The following is a 23,825-nucleotide window of genomic DNA, read 5'->3' on the forward strand; positions in this document are numbered from 1 at the left end:
TCAGAAAGATCTTTCCTAAAGTTTTAATTTTGATTTAGAATTCTCCATCTCTGAAGTACCTGCACCTCCCCACTTGGAGACTAAGGAAACCGTCCCAGACATCTTTGTATCTATTTTGGGGGGAGGTGTGGTGAGGCTGGCTACTCCTCTTTACTGGGAAAAACTGAGGAAAAGAAACAGGATTCCTGACTTTTCTTTCACCCAAATGAGTCAAATGTAATTTTTTTTTATACAGTACAGAAAAATCAGAGCTTCCACAAGCAGTCTGTTGCTTACCATTATGCTTCTATAAAACTATAATTGTATTCATATAAGTATAAAATAATGATGTTAGTAAAAAGGAGCTTTGTAGTTATTTACTTTTTTCACTTTTTTTTTTTTTGTACCGGGGATTGATCTTGGGACTTGCACTTGTGAGGCAGGCAGTGGGACCAATGAGCTAAATCCCTGGCCCTGTAGTTATTTATTTTAAAGATATGGGACTTAAAAAAAGAAGTTTGGATGCTCTATTCCTGCTTCCAAGGATGAACTACAGATGAATGTGTTTCAGACTAGGGGATGGACTATGCCAACTGGGAGCCACCGATGTCCTGTTCAAATAAGTTCTAGTGCTATCTATATATAGCTGCCAATCAAACGTCATCAATTTTCCTTTGCAAGTACTTTAACATGGAGTCCATGCTCAGGCCCAAGCCCCAGATCTGCTTCAGCACCTTGCACTCCCTCTCATTGGCCTGCTCAGCTCCTGCTTCATGTTACAGCATCCCAAGGCCTTAGACTCCTCCAGCACAATTGATTGAACCATGACTTCCTGGGTAAAGTTACCTGTTTTACTTACTTTCTCACTGTTGAGACAAAATACCCAACACCCACAAGTCAAGGGTTTATTTTGGCTCACAGCTTGTAAAAGTTTCAATACATGGTTGGTTCCAAGGCAGGGCAGCATGGCAGAGGAGAAACAGTTCATGTTATAGGACACAGAAAGAAGCTAGACTTCCTTGGTTTTTTTTATTCCATCCAGAGTGCAAGCCTATTGGTTAGTGCCACCCACACCTAGGGTGGGTGGGTCTCCCCCCTTTAGTAAGTCCATCACCTACACCCTGAACTATGCTAAACCAATCAGTAGACTAATTCAATATCACACACCCATGCTCCAGCATCACATACCCATGATCCAATTACTTCAAAATTACTTTGGGCATATGAGGGTTAGTAATATAAGCCATAAGAACCTGGCCAAAACACCTGTGAAGCCAGGCCCTTGCAGGTTGCATCCTGCTCCATCACCTTCCATCCCCTTCGCAATATTTTATTTGCAGATACTCCTCCCAAATCTTGGGAAGAACAGTTCTACCAAATGTAGTATATGGTATTTGAAACTAAGCCTTTCCATTAGTCCAAACCACATCACAAAGAGGCAATGGGGATACTTTTAGTTCGAGAGCTGGGCCCTTTACTCTTACAGTAATAGGATTCTTAAACTAAATAAAAATATTCTGAAGTTTTTGATAGCCTTACCATTGTATTGCTTCCTCTTTTCCTGTCATTTGTGATTCGACATATGAAATAGACACCACAGGAGAAGTCACTGCCAACTGAGCTGAGCAGCACCAGCTTGTTGTCACCGGCAGCAGCCATGTTCAGAGCACCTGGACTTCTGCCATTACCTCTGGATTCTCTTCTCTGATGCTTTTGTGGATTACAAAACATGGGTGAGGCCATCTTGCTTCAGAACAATAGCTCTGTACATGTCCCGTGTATGTACTCCGTTTGCCTCACACTGAAATGTAACTACTTGTCAAAAGGCTGGTCTCTTCTGTCATCAATACACTTCCTTTCCCTGGCTGTCACTCCTGTAATAGACGTCCGCGTGTCCATCGGCTGTTAGCACAACTATGAACAGAGATGCACCGCTGGCCACAGCCTGGCACCTGAGCAGTTGAGGGATGCATTCGGGGCCTGTTCCTCATCCTGGCTCGCTCGGCACCAAGGCCCAATAAAACTCCCATTAGTTCCACTGCTGCCGCTTCTGACGCCACCTTGTCCTCTAGACCCTGTTTCAGGAGGTCGTTTCCCAGGGCTCACACTGGGAAAGCCGTCCTGCTCTTAATGGTCCTCGTGGGACAAGGATCTTGGTACTTGACTCTGCAAGGTCCATGTTCTTCCTGCTGGACAGAATGGGTCTGTGTTTTTCGTAAACTTCTGGTTGGTCACCAGCCACAGTTTTGGGACTCGTGGACCTTGCTGACCACTAACTAGCGCCTCAGGGGAGTCTCGGAGAAGCGGATGTTGGCAGACCTGGAAATCCACTTACTGACATTGTTGGGTGAGGTCCCACTGGTTCCAGTCAGCGCGCTCTTTCTGCTTCTCCGTGGCACCTGAAGTCATGGTTGATCTCACTGTTCACCCAGTGCTGCTCGGGCTCCCACGTGTCGTCCTCACTGTTAAAGCCTTTCACCGCGCCAGGTACTCAGCTTTCCAAACTTCCTTTTCCCCTTTGTTTACAATCTTTTCAAACTGCACAGCACCTGGGAGGCCTCTGTGGCTGCGCTTCCAGCTGGTGCTCGCCACCAGGCGGCGCTTCCTGACCTGCGCAGCAGGGCTGTGCGCAGAAGCAGCTACGCATGCGCATGCACTGTGGCCGCCCGTGTTCCCTGCCCTGCAGCCTGCTGGGACTGACGATAGAAAGGCTGGGTGGGCTGGAGTTCAGAGTTTTAAAGAGTTCCAAAAAATGAAGAGAAGCATACAAGTAAGCTTCATCAGGGAGACATATTTTGATAGAAGAGCCTTCTGAGGCTGCCTAAAATTATCCTTCTTGGTATCCACTACTCAGACTCCATTACTAACTAGAAGAATAAAGCATTGATTGAAATGCCCTTTTGCAGTTTTACAAGGGAGAAGCGAAGGACTCTCAAAGGAAAGCGTTTAACTTTGAAACAGTCTTCAGAAGTCAAAGTATGGTTTATTACTCCGCTGGGTGAACCCAGAAATACAAATGCTTCTTTTAACTTAAATCCAAAACTACCCTTGAACACAAAATCCTTTGTCATGTGGAAGTGACTCCACAAATACCCTTTTAGTACTAATTATATTTTTTAATTTTTAATTGGAGGATGGGAATGAACATCAAATATACGATATAAACCCATATTGCAGAGATGAAAATGAGAATATAATGGAAAGGAGCCTGTAAGTTTCATACTAAAGTTCATCTTCTCAGCCGGGGATTTAGCTCAGCGGCTCGGTGGCCTGCCTTGCAAACGGAAGGACCCGAGTTCAATCCCCGGTACCAAAAAAAAAAAAAAAGTTCATTTTCTCAATTCAACCTTCCAGATAACACACATACACACACGGGCACACACATACACCAGAACAGAAAAAAACAGTTCCTCAAACAGCATAACAGTATCCTCTTAAAATGTAACCATATATCATCTAAAAATTTTGGAATAATATTGATAATTAAAATGCTTCATGTCATTATTGGTGAAATAAGCTAGAAGTAGCTATGACTGACTTTTTGTTTTGATTGACCGTGCATTTTTTTCTGCCTTATCCCGAGTATAAAAATGAAGGGGAAAAGAACTGTTTACTATTTGCATTTGTTTGATTGACATAATTAAAGTAGATAGTCTTCTCTGGGTAATTATAAATTTTGCCTTCCCCAGATGAAAATGCATACCTTTCTGGTCATGATTTTTAAAAAGGCTTTAGCATTTTACTGTGTTGTGATAGTTGTAAGAGTCAACAAATTCACCCTGCTTTTCAGCCAACTACCTTAATATTTCAGAGCTCAGACCAACTGTTTGCAGAAATTTCAGACTATACCTAACCCTAGGTGAACTTTTTTGCAGCATTAAAAGATTCCATTTTCTTTTAATTTTCAAAATTTATATGAGGAAAAGGTGCTACCTAGACTATTATTACACAAGAAAGTCTTCTTAGTTGTGCTGTCTATACTCCAAACAAACAAACAAACAAAAAATTCAACTGACTTTTTTTCCTTTTAATTCAAAAATTAATTCCCATTTCTGAGCTAAGTAGACTTTGTATACCAGATTCTGGTTCACTACTAGCTTAAGATTTATCTTCTGAAAGAAAGCAACGGTTTCCTTTTTAAAAGTTGATTATGAATAGGGTTTTTTAGAGTAATGTAACATATTGAACAAACTTAATTTCACTTAAAAAAAAAAGATAAGCTCACAAGAATAGGAAGGACAGGAGGTAACACAATGGCAGCTAAATTTTAAAAGCTGTAAAGCAGGTGAACAAGTAGTAATTGAATTACTAGATCCAAGAAAGTTCATTTTAAATAACCAATAGGAAAAGCCAAGAATGATACAATAGATTCCCCAGAATGCCTAGCAACTAGCAGTACCAGTTTATCAAGAACTGGAGATTTAAGATGGATATGCAGATAGAAACCTAAAATAAGAAGTATTATATAAGAACTACTTGAAAAATGAATACTTAGATGTCATCTCTTGCTTCACTTCATTTAAATTACCAGAATCTTGTTTTAATTGAAACATCTTTATACTGAGCTGAAACAAACGGAACCATCTCCCAATAAGGAATACCTGTAAAAACTTCCACTGGTTAGCTCGCAAGCCCATAGAAAAACAAAGGTAAAAGTAAGTACCAAAATTATCAGGATCTTAGCACAGCCTGATAATGTATAAAACCTGTACCAACCCATTTAGAACCCAAATGCTTCATTGCAAACCTCCAAAAAACTCGAACTCTGAAGTTCATTGAGAATAAACAGATTCAGAACTTCGAAAAGGATCTATGTGAAGGCAACTGAAAATTGTCTTCAGAATTCTTTTACATTTCTAACATTAAGCAAGACTCTCTTAGTAAATTGACAGAAAATCAAATGGATCATCTTATAGGTATTTTAGTACTCATCATAATAAACATGCACACTACTCAAAGTTCTCAGATACAGAGAACTGTGCTTTTAATGTCACAAGACCTTTCAATAAGAAATACTGAAGTGTAAATTTCCATCAGATATTGATCAAGTAATTTCATTATAAATGATAATGTATGGGGATAGTTCCATGTTAAAAATCATGTTAGAGGGGCTGGGGATTTAGCTCAGTGGTTCAGTGGCCTGCCTTGCAAGCGCAAGGACCCGAGTTCAATCCCTAGTACCAAAATAAATAAATAAGTAAATGAAAATCATGTTAGAAATCTGAACTTCCACCCCTTGGAAACATATAATTAGTCAAGCTATATTAGGAACAACTCTAGAAAATTATTTTTTACTACCAAAATTATTTTCAGTCTGTTCTGAAAAAACAACCCATTCTTTATCAAGTTAATTATCTTAACTAAGTCTTGATTAAGGGCAGTTACCTCAAATGAGCAAGGTGATACCTTCACATTTAGTCACTCCAAAAGAATAGACTTATAATTTTCTTTAGAATGTTTTCAAAATTCCATGACAGCATTTTCATAATAAATAGCAAATATGAAGCAGGTATCCAGAAAAGTTACTCCAAAATCACCATTCACCTCTGTTCCATCTCCCTTAAGAACAGCTAAGAATAATTTCTCTGATCTCTCTTGGGTCCATCATTAGCATTTAATCCAAAGGACAGAGACTATCGAGACTGAAAAGTGAATGATGCTGACCAAGATCTTATATGTTACCACTTTTGAATATGAATCATATACAGCTAAAATCTAGGGTTTTTCTAATGCTACATTCAACCTTGAGTCTACAAAGAATAAATCTGTCAGAGTCCAAAAGCACTCTGAAATCTATATTTAAACAACACAGTTTTTGACGGAGTTGATTTTAAGAAAACGACAGTAGAATATCCTATTCTCTGAAACATGCATGATTTCATTCTGTCATTGTGAGAGACCTCCTAAAGCAGCATTGGTCTGTGTTGACAATAGTCATAACAAGTCAGCACTAATAATGTATTTCATTTGGCAAAATACTACAACTTCTGAAATGAAAATTTTAAGTAGCCCAAAAGAAAGCAACATGGTGGCATTTTTTTAAATAATTCATCAGAGTGCATGAAGATGAAGTAATACTTAAAATAATTCACTCACCAAGAGGACTGTGATGTGTATGGAAAATTCAGTATCGTACTAGTTCCACCTTAACATTCTTAATTCTGAGTTCATTTGCTTTCTTTCTTATACAGCACAAAGCCCTAAGAGCTACTTGCTAATTAACATTCTCATAGATTGTAAAACAAAAAAATTATACATATGTGTGTATGTGCCCAAAACTCATAACACATTTTTAAATCTTTTTTAAAAATTACATAAGAAAAACATGTGCCTTGCAAAAAGCTTTAAAGGCAATTAATACTACTTAATTTTTACTTTTTTGCCTTAGTGCCTACAAAGCTTCTAGAACTAAAATGAGTACCCCTAAATCATAATGATATCAGTTGCTCAATATTATTTCTACCTGTATTCTTTCTTTATTCCTTTAATCTTTAATTATCCAAATTTACATTGTCTTAAAATTTTAAGACCAATTCCAAATAAATCACAGATAATTTAAATAGTTTCTAGATACTGCCAACCTTGTAACTGCTTCTTAGTTCTCACATATGCCTATCTTCATTGGTCATTGAAAGAATTCTAGAATGAGAATATTCCTTTGTGATGTACTAGACAATAATTTGCTGTTACTATCATACCATCTCCAGTAATTTGAGCTGTTTATTCCAGACAGAATACAGGTACAGCCTAAGCTCCCTTTTGAGAAATACCCAGTCTAATCAGAACACAGTAAAACACCTCACGGTAGAACAGCTCTACTTTTAACTTAAAGATGACTGATGAGATGAGCATTCCTCATTTCTCATTTCTTAAAATATTTATTGTGTACCAATGTAAAAACCACAGTTAAAATCACAGCATGATTAAAACAAAAGTATTTGTAAATGTATAAAAGCATCAGATCACGTCAGAAAAACTTGACCATTCTCTGTGGTATACTAAACTGAAATGCCAAACTATCAAATATTTGCAGTGCCAATCTAGAAAATTGAAGAAGCATTGCAGCCATCTCTGACTGGCTTAAACTTATGAACTGTTAGCTCAGCTTAACTGAGTGTGGTGATAAATAGACTAACTACTGTGACTGGAACCTCATTTAATAAACACACTGTGATGTCTTCCAGAAAATGCCCCATTGGTCACTCTCCTCTCTTTCCTGTAACGTATTATAAGGTAGGAATATGCAACCAGGGATGCTTTTACCACAATCATCAACACCAAAACCACCACCCTTGAGGATGTGTGGCACTGCCTGGAGACATTTTTGTGGCGAGTGGAAATAGTAGTGCTCTTGGCATACAGGGAGTAGAGGCCAGGGATAATGTTGAACAGCTTAAAATGCACAGGACAGCCCTAGACAACAAAAACTCATCTCATCCAAAAAGACAATAGAGTAGAGATTTAGAACTCTGCTACAGTGACCAACACCTCACAGTGTCGAATAATGAGCTAAGCCTCAGGTTGCAATAAAGGAGTAAGGAATGCTTGGGCTGACACATAACCGCTCAAATAGTCAATTTAACTTTGGAATTGATTCTACATTTTGGCACTTAAGAGACCATAGTCATTAATCTCTCATTGTGGTCTCTTCCTTTCATCTGCCATTCCAAAGCAATGCTGTATGAGTCCTCTTCTGATTAAAATTAAGAATAATTTTTAATAAAGTTCTTCAGGGTCATATGTCTATTTCAAACAAAAGTTTAAAGAAAAGCAAAACAATACATTTTATAAACTACTATTTCTTCAATATCCTCTTTTTAAAGCATTTAACTTTTTACTCCCCAAATACAATTGATTGTGCACTACTAATTTTCGTGTTGTTAGTAGAGTTCTGACAGTTCTTTGAAAACACAAACCTTTTCAAGAAGAGAGGTGCTCTAAAATGCAAATCAGATACTCTCACTATAATAAAATTGCAGCATCACAATAAAAATATCAGAAATTGAAGTTCTCAGATCAGATGCCTTTGATGAAATATGAAATAGCTAAAACAACTTTAAGCTATGCTTCAAATTTATATGCTTCCAAGCTATTCAAATATAAAACTAGCACTAACAAATGGGCAACCTTGTCCACTGCAAGGCTAATAAATCAAAATCACCAAGGTAATTTAACTGCATTTTCAGTGGGTACAGATTTATCATCAAAGGCCTGATAACCATGCAACCACTAGAAAAAGCAATGTATTCTCTCTGACCTTGGTCACAATCATCAATAACACTAACTTGTAACTTTTCAATATTATGTCATTCTGAGACACATGAAAAAAAGATTTCAAGAATTTGGGACTTCTGAATGAAAATGTATGCATTTATCTGGGGACCTTTTTTGTTTTGTTTTTTGAGATAGGGTCTCATTATGTAGTTGAGACTGACGTGGAACTCACTATGTAGCCCAGACTGGCCTCCAACTCAGCGATCCTCCTGCCTCAGCCTCCCAAGTGCTGGGATTATAGGCATGTGTCACCATGCCCTGCTGATTTAGATTTTTTTTTTTTTTTGGCTGGGACTTTTGACACTACAATTTAGCAAGAAAACTGTAAATATATGATATCTACAGAACAAAGCAGTGGATAAGAAAACTTTAAAAGGCAAGACTTAAATGATTGGAGATCTTTCTGAAAATGCAAAGCTGGCTAGAAACCTGGATTGGTCCAAATGCAGCCTCTGAGTTTTCACCTTTTAACAATTATTCTATCTCTTCTTTCTGGCAATTTCTCAATCCACCCCATCAAACTGGTAATTAAGCAAGAAGAAATATAACAAGGTTGTAATAAACTTAGAGAAGCTTTCAAACATTCTGTTCTATAAATAGATCCATTTTGCTCTTTGCCAGTTGGGAAAGGCTTGACTGCGACAGCCACAAATGATTCCAAAAAGGGAAATAGTTAAAGACACTGATTAACTTTTTAGACTTTTCAAAAATTATTGGGAAGTAGAGCAAATCCCTTAAAGAATGCATGATATAGTAAATAACTTGTTAAAACAATAATCACGAAGTAAAAGTATGGTTACCAAACTTCCATCTTGGCATTTAAGTGCTTTGAAACTTGGCTCTCAACTTTCAAATAAAAGAGAAATGATAAAATAATTTTTTTTTTTGGTACCAGCAATCAAACTCAGGACCTTGAGCTTGTGAGGCAGGTGACAGAACCACTGAGCTAAATCCCTGGCCCCTATAAAATAATTTTTTAATGTTTAGGTACCATTTGTCCTTAGACAAAAGACCAAGTACCCACAGAATAAAATGTTGAAAAGTTTCACTATTTAAAGAATTTCATCAAAAGCCTGAATTCAAATCCTGACCAGGATTCTCCCTGGATATGCAACTTTAAACTTACTATAGACTCAGAGTCTCTGGTTTTCTTTTCTTGTTGGCGTTTCTTTGATAGATTGATACTTAGTTTGGTTTTATGTCATAAAACACAGAATCTAAACTCTATCTTCCAGCAAGTTTATGTGGGATCAAGTATGTTAAGAGCCTAAAACATATGGTATGCAAGAAAGTTAGCTCTGATGAAACCTTCAATAAAGGTATCTATAATAGATGATAAAGACCAAAAACAGAGGGCCAGGCACCCCACATACCTTGCTAACCATGTACTCTGAAGAAAGTCCAGAGACTAACCACGATCATGCTTCCTGACTGCTGGGTGAGAAATGAGTTTGTTGGAAAACTCAAGATTTTAATAATAAATAGCAGCTAATATATCAGACACAACAACCCAGTTGCGATGGTTCTCCTATTATCCCTTAGTATTCTCATTCTATGTGGAGGAACCAGAGATCAAAGATACTAAGGAGTTTTTCCAGGTTATAGCCAGCAAATGACAGGCATGGAGCTTGGTGGTGTATGAGAACCAAAACAAGCTCAAGAAGTAATGGGCATAGAGTGGGTTCTCCCCGTAATGAGTCCTGTATTTTGAAATAGTATGGAGACTAGAATAATTCTCAAAGGAGGCTAAATTATGAAGTCATCCTCTGATCCATTTCAAATATAAATATTAATTGAGGAAAACGAAAATTCCAGAAGCATCTATAGATAGTGAAGATCAGAAGATTAAAGGATAATTTCAAACAAAAACAAAACAATGCATTATAAAATAAATACAACTGGGAAAATAGCCCTCCATTTGGGAGACATCCTGCTTTGTACCATAACACACAAGAAATAAACCCACAGGAAATAAAATTTTATGAATAAATATCCAATAGCACAGTTTTTAAATTAGAATATTTATCTTGAGACAGTTCTAAACATGACCTAAAATCCAGAAATCATACAGAAACATATTTAAAGATTTGACATTTAAAATAACTTCTGCTTGAAAAAAATAGTCCTGTAAGCAAAGTTAAAAGAAGAAATCATTAAAACATATTTGCAATATATATGATAAAGGATTAGTAAGTTTAATCACTATCAAATATATTTAAATCAATCTTTTAAAAAGAACACCATGATTTTTGTTTTTGTATTTTTAAAAACCAGAACCCAGAGCCAGGTATGGCCACACACTTTTAAACCCAGCTACTCAGGAGGCTGAGGCAGCAGGATCACAAGTTCAAGGCCAGCATGGGTAACTTAGTAAGACCTTGAATACAAATAAATTTCTTTAAAAGGAGTGAAAAAAAAAAAGGAGTGAGAATAGAGCTCAGTGATATGGTCCTTGCCTAGCACAGTGGAGCCCTGCGGTTCAATCTCCAGCAATGAAAAATAAAAAGATAAAGTACACAGACATGATTCATAAAATAAGTGTGAATAGCCAGTGACTAAAATGAAAATGTTCAAGCTCCTTAATGATCAAAAAATAACAAAACAAAAATCTGATGATTTTTACCTGTTAAAAAATTAATCTGTTAATGCCCATAGCTAGAATGGGTGGAGCACTTCATGGTTGGAAAATATAAATTGGTACAATTTTTCTGAAAAGAAATCTGACAATTTATATCAAGTTCAAAATATATGTACCTTGCAACACAGTAATTCTGCGAGGAATGTTTCTAAGGAACTAATCTAACAAGCATTCATTGAGCTGTTACCAAGGTACTAAAGGGAAAATTACTTAAAACAATGAAATCTTTTAAACAACATAAGTATCCCTCAATTTATTGGTCAAATTATGTTTCCATTTTATGGAATACAATTAATTTGTTCATAAAAAGGAGATGGTTATTTCTCCATGATATATTATTTGATTTAACGTTTAGGGCATAATTATTTATAGCGTAATACTATATTACAACTTCATAATGTGATCTCCATGCTACATTTTTAAGTGAAAATGTATAACTAAAAGAACTTGAAAAAATATGTCAAAGTTAACACAATTGTCTATAAATATTTTTGTTTCTTTTGTTTTCTAGTTCCTAATTTTTCTTTAGTAAATGCATTTTGCCCCTATAATTATTTGAACTTCTTATGTAATTATTTTAAAAATTTAGATTAAAATATGTCTTTTTAATAGGTTCATAAGCATTAATTACAAAAACAAATCTGTTTTTATACAAGAATATTGTTCTGGAGCTAGGGATTTAGCTCAGTGTTGCCACAGCCTGCCACGTAAGGTCCTGAGTTTGATCCCTGGTACCTGGTATCCGTTTTTAAAGTAACACGAATAATTCAATGTTAGTATGTGACACATGCTGCTGATTGGCTGACTCATTTTATAGTAATATAGAAAATACGATAGTGTCTACTGACACTGAAATGGAATGACAGATTAATTATTTACTGGGCAAATTACAACTACAGAAAAAGAAATAAATGGGGAAATAAAGGATCTTGAAATTAACCCCATCAAGAATTTGTAAACATGGAAGACAAGTTCTTCTGTTCATAGATGAAGCTAGATATTTTGGGAATTAATTTTTTAAGTCTCCAATCATGTTCTGGAAGTACTCAGTCTCAAAATAAGTTTATTTTAGTCTCCACATTCATTGAGTCTTTCTCCAGAGAAGCTGCCAAACCCAGCACCAGCTGGCCCAAGGAACAAGACTAAGCTAACACCAGATTTTTTTTTTCAACTGTTGATAGATATTAAAATGATAGAGTTGATCTACTCTAAACTCATTAAAGGTTACCTCCAAGAGAGTATGAATTACAGTCAAAATTTAAAACATTTTCATATCCTTCCTAATAATTACTTATCTGTTTTACATGCTCTGTCTTTTCTTAAATATAAATTGTAAAGTGCCAGTTCTCCTGCTTCCTTTTTCTGGCTCTATCTTGTGTTTTCCAAGTGGTCACTGAAACCTGGATAAAAATAGGCCAGCAGCACAGCTTGCGTCTCACAAGCCCCACTTCTTTACCTGCCTTCTCACCTTACCTACAATATCAGTGAAATTTGCAGAGATTCAAGATTAATGCAGATAAAAGAAAGAACATATTATTGCTAGATGGCTAGTGAAAATATAAATTGGTCCAACTGCTGCACAGGGTGATGCAAAGCAACACCCTTGAAAATCCGCAAGCCTTTTGGCACAGTAATGCCATAGAACTACATTCAACTGGGATCAGCATGGCCTTATTTGAATCCCGATAGAGTCATTCACCTGTCATATTGTTTCTAGCTTTCCTTGGAAGGTTCTCTAATCTGCAATACACTCACTTGCCCAGGAACAATATTAGAGCCAAGGTAGATACCAGTGAGCAATCATCATTTAGCCCACTGATAGCCAGTGATTCTCAACCAGGTCTCAGGGTTGTTTGGTAATGTGGAAGGGGACCAGGAATGCTAGAGGCCCTGTCATGCCTGGTTGCCTCCACATAACAAAGAATTGCCCTGCCCAATAGCTCAAACTGATGCTTTCCCCAAATCCCCTCCTTAGGGACAGCACACTCAATCACAGTCTCTGGGACTATAATTCACTTATGATAGGTAAATGCCTGTGAGGCAAGGCCACAGAAAATAAGCATTTACCCAAAGCTATTCCCCCTTCGGGAGGTACCCACAAGGGACAGCTGGCTGATAAGGAGACAAAGGGCTGACTGACTCCTCTTCAACTTGAGACAATTCTGTGGGACCTTCTATCTTCCTGGCTTCCTGGAGAAGTGACTAGGGGTCTCATTTGTTATCTGTTGCAGGCCAGCTCCTACCTCCGCCCTATGGTGTCTTCCCATTTCCCTATAAGGAGTATCTCTGAGCACACTTCTGCACTCAACTCCCCCTCCCACACTCTGCCATAGAACAATCTATGACATTCCACTGTTTCGGTCCATCCCTTCATATTACAGATGAGTCTGGAAGATTTGAAAGATGGTAAAGATCATGTTCACATTAGCATTCACTAAGAATGCTATGGCTTTTGTTAGGTGTCCCCTCAAAGCCTCATATGGTTGTAGGTGGGGCCTTTTCAGAGGTGGCTGGATCTAGAACATGCAAACGATCCATGGCACAATGCAAAGATTAAGGGTGCTAGAATCAAGGGTGTGTGACTGCTCAATCAGCCCTGATTGATGTGGCACACACCCTAATCCTGGTAGCCTAGATAGAATACAAGAGAGGCAGACAGAAGCTGTCTGCCTGCATTCAACTCTTTCTCCTCTGCAATGCCCTTCTACCATATGCCACCCTGCCTTGGAGCTAGCCACCTCAAACTAAAACCTCTAGGAGCTGTGAACCAAATAAATCTTTCCTCCATTAACTTTGGGTGTCAGGTATTTTGCCTCAACATTGAGAGAAAAATAACCAAGGCGCAAAAGTTTAGCATTTATTGCACAAACTGCACATTGAAAACAGTGAGAAGCTGGAGAAATAGGGAAAGAACCAAATGAGACAGAATATGTTCAAACCCTGAGAACTCAGTAGAAAACAATGCAAATGACGAAAAGTAATTAGACTTGCCTATATGGAAAATGACAACTGTAGAATCAATTATTATTAATTCATTACAGTACAGAAATCAAACTGTTTCAGTTTGGAGAAGACTCTTACAAACACACTGTTGGGATTTTCTGACTACTACTGTTCATCCCCATGATGGAGTAAATTAATTATTAATTAATTATAAAATTATAATCATTGGAAATTTTCCTCAATTACAAATAGCTGGTAGGACGTAAAAGCTATCCACTTTTAAGATGAAAGTGAATAAGCATAAATAATAAAGCAAATCTTCACCTATATAGCTTTTCCCTCTTTCCTCAGAAAATGTGCCTAATTCTGAACACCCATTTCTCACCAAAAAGTCCCTTCCATCTTCCCATTCTTCTTCTAGAAATTTGTCAATCTTGTAAGACATTTGTTTCTTCTATGGCCAATTCCTTCACACTTTATTTTAAGACAGTTTTAAAGTACCCTATTATAATGTTTCTACCCTGAAACTTTTATACTTACAATGTCTTTGTCCTAGTCCAAGAATAGAGATTTCACCTATTATTTTTAATAATCATATAGAAAGAACTATCATACTGTATTGTGGAAAGTCCCATTGATGGCCTAACTACTACCCCTTCCTATCCAAAACAAAAAAGCAAAATATATGGATCCCAAAATTTCTTCACACTTGTACACCAAAACTAAATCAAAAAAATTATTAAAGCTTTTTATATTTTTTTGCATGAAAGGAAAATTTCCTTTATCACACTGCTTTTCTTAATTTTCTCAGAATCAAAATTAGTACTTATGAAAACAGGGAATAAAACACATTGAATGAATGGTATTATTACCAGACCCCATGTGATCAAGATAATTTTCCCCCAAAGTCTCATTGGAAAAGAATTTGATTTTTAATGTGAAAATTCACAGAAATCTTTTGAGTTTAACCAAGCATCTCAAAATATTGTGCCAAATACTTCACATTATTTTTAAGTCTTTCAAATAGTACTTTTGCTGTATCCATGTCCAAAACAACCCTGAAAAGAATATTTTTTCTACTTTTCAATTTTAGAATTTCCCACTTTTCAAAGTCTGATGGCAACATGCATAACATACTAGATTCAGCTTATGAGCTGATGCAAAGAATTTTGTCCAGTAGCTTCAAGGGCAAGTATTAAGTTGAATTTACTATTAATTTCTTCATTTATTGAGCATTTACATGAATGGCAGTACACAGGAGTCAAACTTTAGGACTTGCCCTTTAAAAGTTGAACATTGACAGGAGTTATTGCCAGATCCCACTCTGTTATGTAAACTCTTTGGGTTTACATCAAAAAGCACCATGGTATTCTTTTAGTCATCTTCTGATTCATTGGCCACACTTGCATCATCCTGCATAAAACAATCATGTTTAATTAAATCTGGAAAAAGTAATAAGCATTCCACATTTTGGGGGCAGCAATATAGACCTCCTCCTGTGTTAAATATGTCTCAGTTTATGGCTAAGTTGACGATTCAAAGGCTAAACTAAAAACATCAGGACAGCTTGACTTCTCTGGTTTCCCAATTGTACAGCTTGCAATCTTTCTGTTTTGTCGAGGTAGCAAGACACCCTAACAGGGACAGATTGTTCCATCAGCAGAACAAAAATTGAACCACCAGCAGCTTTCTGCAGAACTGAGACTGTTCTCCAAATCTGCACACTAAGTTAGGGGTAAGATTCTTTATTTACTCAAATGCTAATAAAACTCATTGTGGTCACTAGCTAACTTAAATTGAAATTAGAAATGAATTCTTCTCTCTCCTGCCCCCCAAATCTAATACTCATAGATTTTTTTTTTCCTGGCTATCAGGTTCTGAACCAAATATCTTCTTAGTATCATTCCACAAACACACATTTAGAAAATAACATCACTTTGATGCCCTTATTACATCTGGATTAGTTATTCTCCAGTAAGTCATTTGTAAACTGAAAAAATAATTAAAAACCTTTGTATCATGAAAATAGATCTCTGGTAGATAGTCTGTATTTAATCTATTCATTGCATGCCCTGGCTTTCCATTGTCCTTATGATAAAAATCAAAACTACTTAATTTGGCATACAAATCCTCTGCCATCTGCCTTCTACTTTCTCATCCAAGGCTTCATTTCCCCCTTTTTGAACTCTAGTCTCAAATTCAGTGAATTTCTTCCCACTCTGGAAGGCTCAATGCTCTTTCTTGTCTGCACACATCTTTCTCCCTAATTATTTGCTGGAGGCCCTCCCAATCTACCTGTCCACCTCTTTCTTCAATTTCTCTCTCCCTTGGCTCTCCTCCTCTCTCCTCTATGTATATGGAATTCCATATGTGTGTGTGTGTGTGTGTGTGTGCGTGCGCGCGTGCACAGCATGTCAACGTCTAGTAGAATTACTGTTGCCATCGAAAGAAAAGACTGACTCAAAATATTCTCTTGCTAGTACCTTCTTATGATGATGCAAACATTAATTTTAAGAAACCTGGAGTAAATTCTTTGCATGTAATGAATTCAGTGAAGGCTACAATGTAGTTTGCTTTATCCATATGTCAAACAGAGACTACCACCCCAAAGTGAGGCATGTCTAAGCAGTATAGTAGGTATAGATTCAGACCTGGATGGGGAGTCTTTAGAGGCCAGGATCTTCTATTTGTGCTACCAAATACAGATCACGTGACTGGATTTGTCCGCAAATTCTTATTACAAAGTGGTGAGCAGATAGACCTTTGTATTAGCAATCAACACTCTCCCTGCTTCATTGAAAATGGCTAACAAGTAAATAAACTGGCTACGTGACACACATTTGTAGTCCCAGCTTTAAAGACAATAAGGTAAAATATTATTTGGATAAATTCAAAGGCTAAAATGGCTTAATAAACTTCCATAATGCTCAAGATGTGTTCTAATTGATTGTAAAGGTAAACCAGAGGGGAAAATGCCAGAAATGTCTACCTAAAATGACTTATTTTTCTGTATTAGCTATTTGTTTACTCCAGTTGTACAAGAAACTAAAAATCATTCAAGAAACATAGAGTTGGTCAGCATTTCTGTCCCTTTCCAAGACTTAGCCTTAAGTAAAATTCTATACTCTGTGCCTTAGGTTTTCTCTTGTTTGCTTTTACTAGAAAACAAAAACACTCCAATGGTACCCAGATACTTCTTGTTCATAGGTTTTTGGGGGCATCAAAATGCATCAAATATTGTACCAAACTCCAGGAATTTCAAAGCAACTGAGTACCAAGGCACAACTGTACTTGAAAGTTATTGCTATAATTCATATCTTAAATGTCCCACAAATACCCGCGTGTTAAAAGATCAGTCCCCAGTTTCACGCTATCGAAAGGTAATGGAATCTTTCTAAGAGGTGAGGTCTAGATGAGAGGTCTGCTGTCATCAGACCTGTGCCTTCAAAGGCTAGAATGGAACCCTTCCTCATCCTCTTTTTTCACATCCCAGCCATGAGTTTTCCTCAACCATGTACTCTTGCAGTGGAGTTTCTACCACAGTCCCAAAACAATACGGCCAAGTGACCATTAACTGGAACCCCTGAAATCGTGAACCACAACCAACCCTTTATCTTAGTCAGTTGTCTCAAGTATTTGTTATGTTAATGAAAAGCTAACACAGCTACCCCCAAGAATATTTGGCACAGTAAGATATTTTACTGTATTTCTTGAAACCTTTAGTTTAACTTTCCTGCACTCTAAAAAAAAAGCCATAAAATCAGTTTTAAAATAGCAATCTATATGAAGACCTTGCAAATTCTTTAATTTAAAAACAATGACTTTGTCTTAGATGTTTTATATTGGAGGGTCAAGTTTCTGTTATTAAGTAAACGTTAATTCAAAAGGAAATATTTGTGTATAAAAATTATTTCCTAATGACTTCCAAGGCTTGCTTGATTCATGATATCACTGTGCCTATAGAAATTCACCAGGAGTTAAATTTGAGGTCACTATGTTTGGTGAAAGAAAAGACCAAAGATTCTCACAAAAGATGTCATTCTTGCCCCTGAAATTACACAGTTCTATTTAATCTGTTCCAGTTTTCTCAGCTGGCACGTGCATACTTGAGAAGAGCAAAAAGAAAACCTCTCATTCCCAGGGGGCTTTTGTCTTCAGTCCTCTGTTGTAGAGAGAAGTGGTCTTGTCTCTGTATCTTCCACTACACTTTTGTCAAGTGGTTGCAAAAGCACTTAACTCATGAGCTCTTAGATGTTGCTCTTAAGTGTTCTGCAGTCATTAGACCTTTTATATTTGTAGTCATAAACAGATATATTATAAACCAGGGATCTTGTATAAATATTAATGACTACATGTTTAGCATCAGATGCAAAATGAGCAATCATGAATTTTATTTAAATTTAAAGATGAAAGATAGAAATATCAAGCCCATTGGCAGAAACTGCAAGGAAAGAAAAAAAAAATCCTACAGACTCCAAAAGCAGTATAAATAACTGAAATGGTAACAGATAAGTTTCCAATTATATCAGAATGAGTAACAAGATCAAAATAAAATAACATGGGCATACTTACAAAACTAAAACTAACAACTTCATTTCAACCAGCTAGTAGATTGTAATATTTTGAGTGAAACTTCTAAAATCCCAATTCTGCTTATGAGATACATTTTCATTTCCATTTTCATTTCCAACATGGATTTTCAAAGTCCTTGCCTGCCGTACAGGCTCAGCTTATCAAATTAATCTACACATGCTGTGTTTGCCCAGTGCCCGACATGGAGTATGTACTTAATATACATAGAATATTATCGTGAAAAAATGATTTAGAAATTATTCCTGACAGTATAGACCGGGAGGTGGCAAACTAAGGTCAGGCTAAAACCTCTAATCCACCAGGATACCTGTTTTTTCTAAATAGTTTCTTGAATACAGCCTTGCCCATTTATGTACGCATATGCATAGTCTAGGGCTATTTTCATTCCGTTACAAATGTTAACAAACCGTGTGTTAGAGGCTTCATCTGCAATGTGGCAATATTGAGAGTGGAGAGATCTTGAAGAGGTCTGGCCTAGTGGAAGATAACTGGGTCATGCACGCTCCCCTCAGAAGGAACTGTGTTGGTCCTCCAGAGAATAAGCTGTGATAAGGCAAAACCACCTATGTACTGGGCCACTTTATACTACAGCCAAGGGGGCGCTCATGAATCACAAGCACCAGGCTGTTTGGGCTTCACAGCCGCCAGCCATAGGAGCTAACGGAGCTCTTTTCTGGGCACCCCTCTAATATTTTGGTACGCCAACATAAAACATACTGAGACCCCTTACAACTGCAAAGTTCAGTCCTTGTGACTGAGTCTAAATGGCTGGCAAGCCTCAAATATCTACTATAGACCTTCACTATTTCTAAGACAGTGCCACCCTGAAAAAAAAAAAAAAGACAGTAAACATTCTCATGGTCATCAAGAAGCACAGCACATGTCCCCTCTGCTTAAACTTTTTGGTAGTTCTTCCTTTCTAAAAGAAGGCAAGGGAGGCACTGGCTAGGGAGAAATAATGAGCTTATTCTACAAGGATGACAAAAAGAGTTTTTCTTCTTCAAAGGTTGGATTGTTACAGTTGAAAGCTATTGTCGTGGCTTCTGTCTCTTCTGGGTATTTTAAATAAGACTGTTGAGAGTAAGTCCTGGAAAGGTGACAGAGTTGTGATTAAGAACACAAACACTAGACCTACTTCTCTTAGGACCAGCTCCTGGGCTCTGCCATGAACTAGCTGTAATCACCCTGTCAAATTAATTAACTTCTCCAAATGTCACCTTTCTAATCTACAAAATGGGTCTAAATGATACTATCTAGTGCATGGGACAGTAAAGACTGAAAAAAGCTGAAAGCATCTGCTACTTACAAACAGTAATCTCCTAAAAACTGAGTTTTTTTAATAAGAAAAAACTCTCAGCCAGGCATGGTGGTGCACGCCTGTGATCCCAGCACTCGGGAGGCTGAGGCAAGAGGATCACTATGAGTTGGACACCAGCCTGGGCTACAAGTGAGTTCCAGGTCAGTCTCAACTACATAGTGAGACCCTGTCTCAACACAAGGAAACTAACAAACAAAAAATTCCCAACATTACTAATACTTTGTTTAAAAAGCTGTTTGATAAGAAGTAATATCATTTCCATTTGATTTCTCAGTTGATTTACTGTTTCACATCACTTTCTTTTTCTTTTTTTTTTTTTTTTTTTTAATCATGAGGATTGGACTCCAGCCCATCACCCTGAGCTATACCCCCAGATGTTTGTTGTTGGTTTGGGGTTGTTGTTGCTGTTGTTTTGAGGTAGGGTCTAGTTAAGCCACTAAGTTACCCAGGCTGTGCTCAGATAGGTAATGCTCCTGCCTCAGCCTCCCAGAGTGCTGGAATTACAGGTGTGTACCACCATGTCATGCCTCGCTACCATTTTCTTTGATGCTTTCTTAACGTTCAGTTTTAGGCAGAGGTCTCTGTATAGGAAAGGGGAAAGGGAACATTATCAGAGATCCTTGCAGGTGAGTCCTGGTCTCCTATGAGCCAGTACGATATCTGAGAGATAGGAAAGTAGGAAATAAAGACACAGAGAGAAATCGAGTCTTGGGCTGATCTAAAATGTTCTGGGCAACAAAGACAAAGGACTCCCAGGACGTCCAGGGTTTGTTCATTACAAGTGTTGGAAGGGGGAAGCTGGGCAGGCCTTGGGACACCTGCTGATATCAAGTATCGAGCAGACAGGATGGTAGTATGAGGACATATGCATATCTTTGCTGGAGAAAACCGATGGTTAGTTCAGAAGGGAGGAATTCATTAGAGCCGAGTTGCCTTGGCTGGAGTACGTTTAGCTGCTTGGACTACCTCCAGTGTAACACAGCCAAATTACGGAAGGGTGAGTAAGAAGCTTGTGCCACAATAGCCTGCTAATACTGGGCAGAAGTGTCTGCTACAGGGGCTGTGGAAATTCTGTTCAGGACAGCCAGCGAGGATACAGAGAGAGCTGAGTATGATGCAGTGATCCCCAGCTTTAAGAACCATTTCCAGGAGTGCCGGGGGAATGGGTCAGCGGTAAAGTACTTGCCTACCGTGTACAGAGCCCTGAATTCAACCTAGAGCTGAAAGAAAAAAAAAAACAAAGGCATACTTGTAAAAAGAAGAAAAAAAGTCATGTCTACAAGCAATTCTGAGCTTCCATCACTTTGGAATGCCATGCGTTCATGTCTTTGGGGGACGGTATACATTTCTGTCATATAAACGCTGTCTGAGAGCCAATGTTTTCTGTTTTTATTTGTTTTCAGTACTGGGGATTAAACCCAGGGCCTTCACACTGTGCTACATCCCCAGTGTGTTTTTTAGATTTTTGTTTTGAGACAGGATCTCACTAAGTTGCTAAATTGCCCAGGCTGGACTCAAATTTACAATCCTTCTGCCTTGGCTTCCCAGAGTGCTGGGATCCTAGGCATAGGCCACCATGCCCAGTTAACATTGCTTTTATTACCTACAAAATGTGAGTCTTACAAAGCAAAACAAAAAAGAAAACCACAAAACTACTTCCCAACCCTCACCAAAACCTTCCTCCAAGTCCCTCCCCATGCCCTCAGCTCAGGTACCCTCAACTCTCAGACTTACCTCTAGCTCTGAAGAAGCTTCCTGCGGCCTTGACAACCCCAGCATTAGTTAGTGGTTTCAGGGGTGCCTGCACTTGCTTGAGATCCCAGAAACTCTGCTGTCTGCAGCCATGTGCCTCTCTCAAACTCACTCAGCACACGGTGTCACCTGTCTCCATTATAGTGGCCCTGACCTGCCTGCAGCACAGGCCTATGCCTCACTCTACTTACTGTCCCCACCTCCTGTGGCCTCCTCGTCTGCCTGGCCTATCGTTGTGGTGGCAGTGGACATATTGTGAGAGTTCTCAGGGCTGAGCCCCTCCACACACTGCCAAACTGCAGGCCCTGACAATGCTCCCATAACCACCCTGAGTCCACCTTGTGAGATGGCAAGAACGGGCCTTCTAACACTACGATAGTACTCTCCACCTAACTAAAACCATTCCTCAGAGAATGGGGCAATGGGAACCCAGAAGCCAAACACTTTTCCACCCTCTAGGTACCCCAAGCTCCAACTTCTCAAGCCATGTTTTCTATTCATCTCCTACATCCCACCCACTACACAATCACCATATCTTGACTTTAGAATAACCAGTTTCATCCAACACTAACCCTTCTTGTATGTGTGCCAGGGCTGGCTCTGGAATATGTGGGGATTTAGGATAATGCTATCTCCTGAAAGTGAGTTTTTAAAAGTTGGGAATACAGAAGAAGATTTGTATATTAAAAGAACACATACACACTTATTTGCAGTCACCAGGAGATTGGAGGGAAAAGTATACTCAGACTCCCGGGCCCACAGTGATCAGTTCCATCTCTTACTGGGCCCAGGGTTAAAACAGTGGGAGAAAAACATGTCTGAAATTGATGGAGTCACATCAGTGGAGTAGGTGAGAGAACATTTTACCAAGGTTTGGTGCCATTCAGGTTCCCCTGCAAAAGCACACAGCAGTCTCCAGGTAGTTGAAAACTCTGGGCCATGAGTGTAAAGCCACCCCTTCTCGGTCTCTCTTGGGAGATCCAGAGCCTCTGCACCAGCAGGAACATATCTTCTTCCACACCACTGCTCTCCCCAACCAAGCCATCAAGCCATCCTAAAGCTACATCAAAGAGCTGTCCCTCAACCAGATTCAGTAGAGATCAGCCCTGCAGGGCCTATGGATGAGATACACTAAAACTCCCTAAATGCCAGGAACCAACTTGGAGAGGGAGAGGAAATAAGGAAGTCTTTGTTTTTAATTAGTTCATGTTTGCAGTATATGTTTCCATTCCTGGTACATGTACACACAGCACATCTTAACTCCTCATCCCTTACCTCTCCCCTTCCTCCATCTCTTGATCCTCTTTGCATGTGAGAAAGATCTAGCTCCCTACCTCCTATTATTTCTCTTTTATTTTGCTCTTCCTTAATTCTTTGGATTTCTCATAAAAGAGGACGTATGTGACAGTTAAGCTCTAATTTATGTCTATGTGTCTAATTTATTTCACTTGACATTGTGGTCTCAAGGTGCATCCAGAAAGAAATTTTTACTTAACCTCACATTCATATTAACACAAGGCTTACCTTTTGCTATTTTTTGAGAATAGTCCCAAACAGGAAGTTAAAAGTGATATGAGAAAGTTTCTTTCATCACAAAGAGCTGCAATCAGGAAATATTTATGGTACTGAAAATATTACTCTTACTTGAAAAAACAATGCTTCAAACCTGACATGGTACCACACGCAGTCTGAGGCAGGAAGGTTTCAAGTTCAGCCCAGCCTGGGTAATCTGAGGATTTAGTGAGCCCCTTGTCTTAGTTACTCTGTCACTGAGACACAACACCCACAAGTTAAGGGAGGAAAAGGTTATTATGGCTCACAGTTTGTAGAGGTTTGTCTTGTAGGCTGGCTGCAAGGCAAGATGGATGCAGAGGGTCTTAGCAGAGGAGAAGCAGCTCATAGGATCGTGGCTGGCAGCACAGAGAGAGTGACAGGAGCAGGAAAGAGAGCTACCATTCCAAGCCACGCCCCCAAGTGGCCCACCTCTTCCAAGCAGTCAGTTGTCAACTGATGGGGGACTAATCCACTGATGGTTATCACAGCTATGGGATCCAGTTATCCCCTTTTCTTAGAGTCTCTGAGCCAAAAGAAATACTTTTTTGTTCCACTTATTAAGTAGTTAGGTCTAAATAACCTAATAGGTGTCTATATACTCCGACAGTTAATCATGATGTGTCCACTTGATTAAGAAACACCTAGCACACTTTTGAGTGTGTCTGTGAGCCATTTCCAGAGGTGATTGGCAAGTAGGCCATGAACTTGGAAGATGACACACCCTCAAGCGTGGGTAGCCCTATCCAATAGGCTTGCAGCCTGGGTGGAATAAAA

At 38.4% G+C, this 23,825-nt stretch overlaps 1 protein-coding gene and 1 pseudogene across 3 annotated transcripts in view; both read right to left on the reverse strand.

Moving 5' to 3' along the window:
* The window catches only part of Iqcm (IQ motif containing M), a 503,902-nt gene extending 497,302 nt beyond the window's left edge, over positions 1 to 6,600 (reverse strand). For all 3 annotated transcript variants that reach the window (XM_010632730.1, XM_010632731.1, XM_010632732.1), the window contains exon 1: positions 6,561 to 6,600. The gene's annotated coding sequence lies outside the window, so the exon portion shown is untranslated. The remainder of the gene's footprint in view (positions 1 to 6,560) is intronic.
* On the reverse strand, positions 633 to 21,749 carry LOC117284609 (annotated as a pseudogene).
* Between the last annotated feature and the right edge of the window lie 2,076 nt (positions 21,750 to 23,825).

Source organism: Fukomys damarensis, unplaced genomic scaffold, assembly GCF_012274545.1.
Source record: "Fukomys damarensis isolate Sample0158 unplaced genomic scaffold, DMR_v1.0_HiC HiC_scaffold_38, whole genome shotgun sequence".
Taxonomy (NCBI): Eukaryota; Metazoa; Chordata; class Mammalia; order Rodentia; family Bathyergidae; genus Fukomys; species Fukomys damarensis.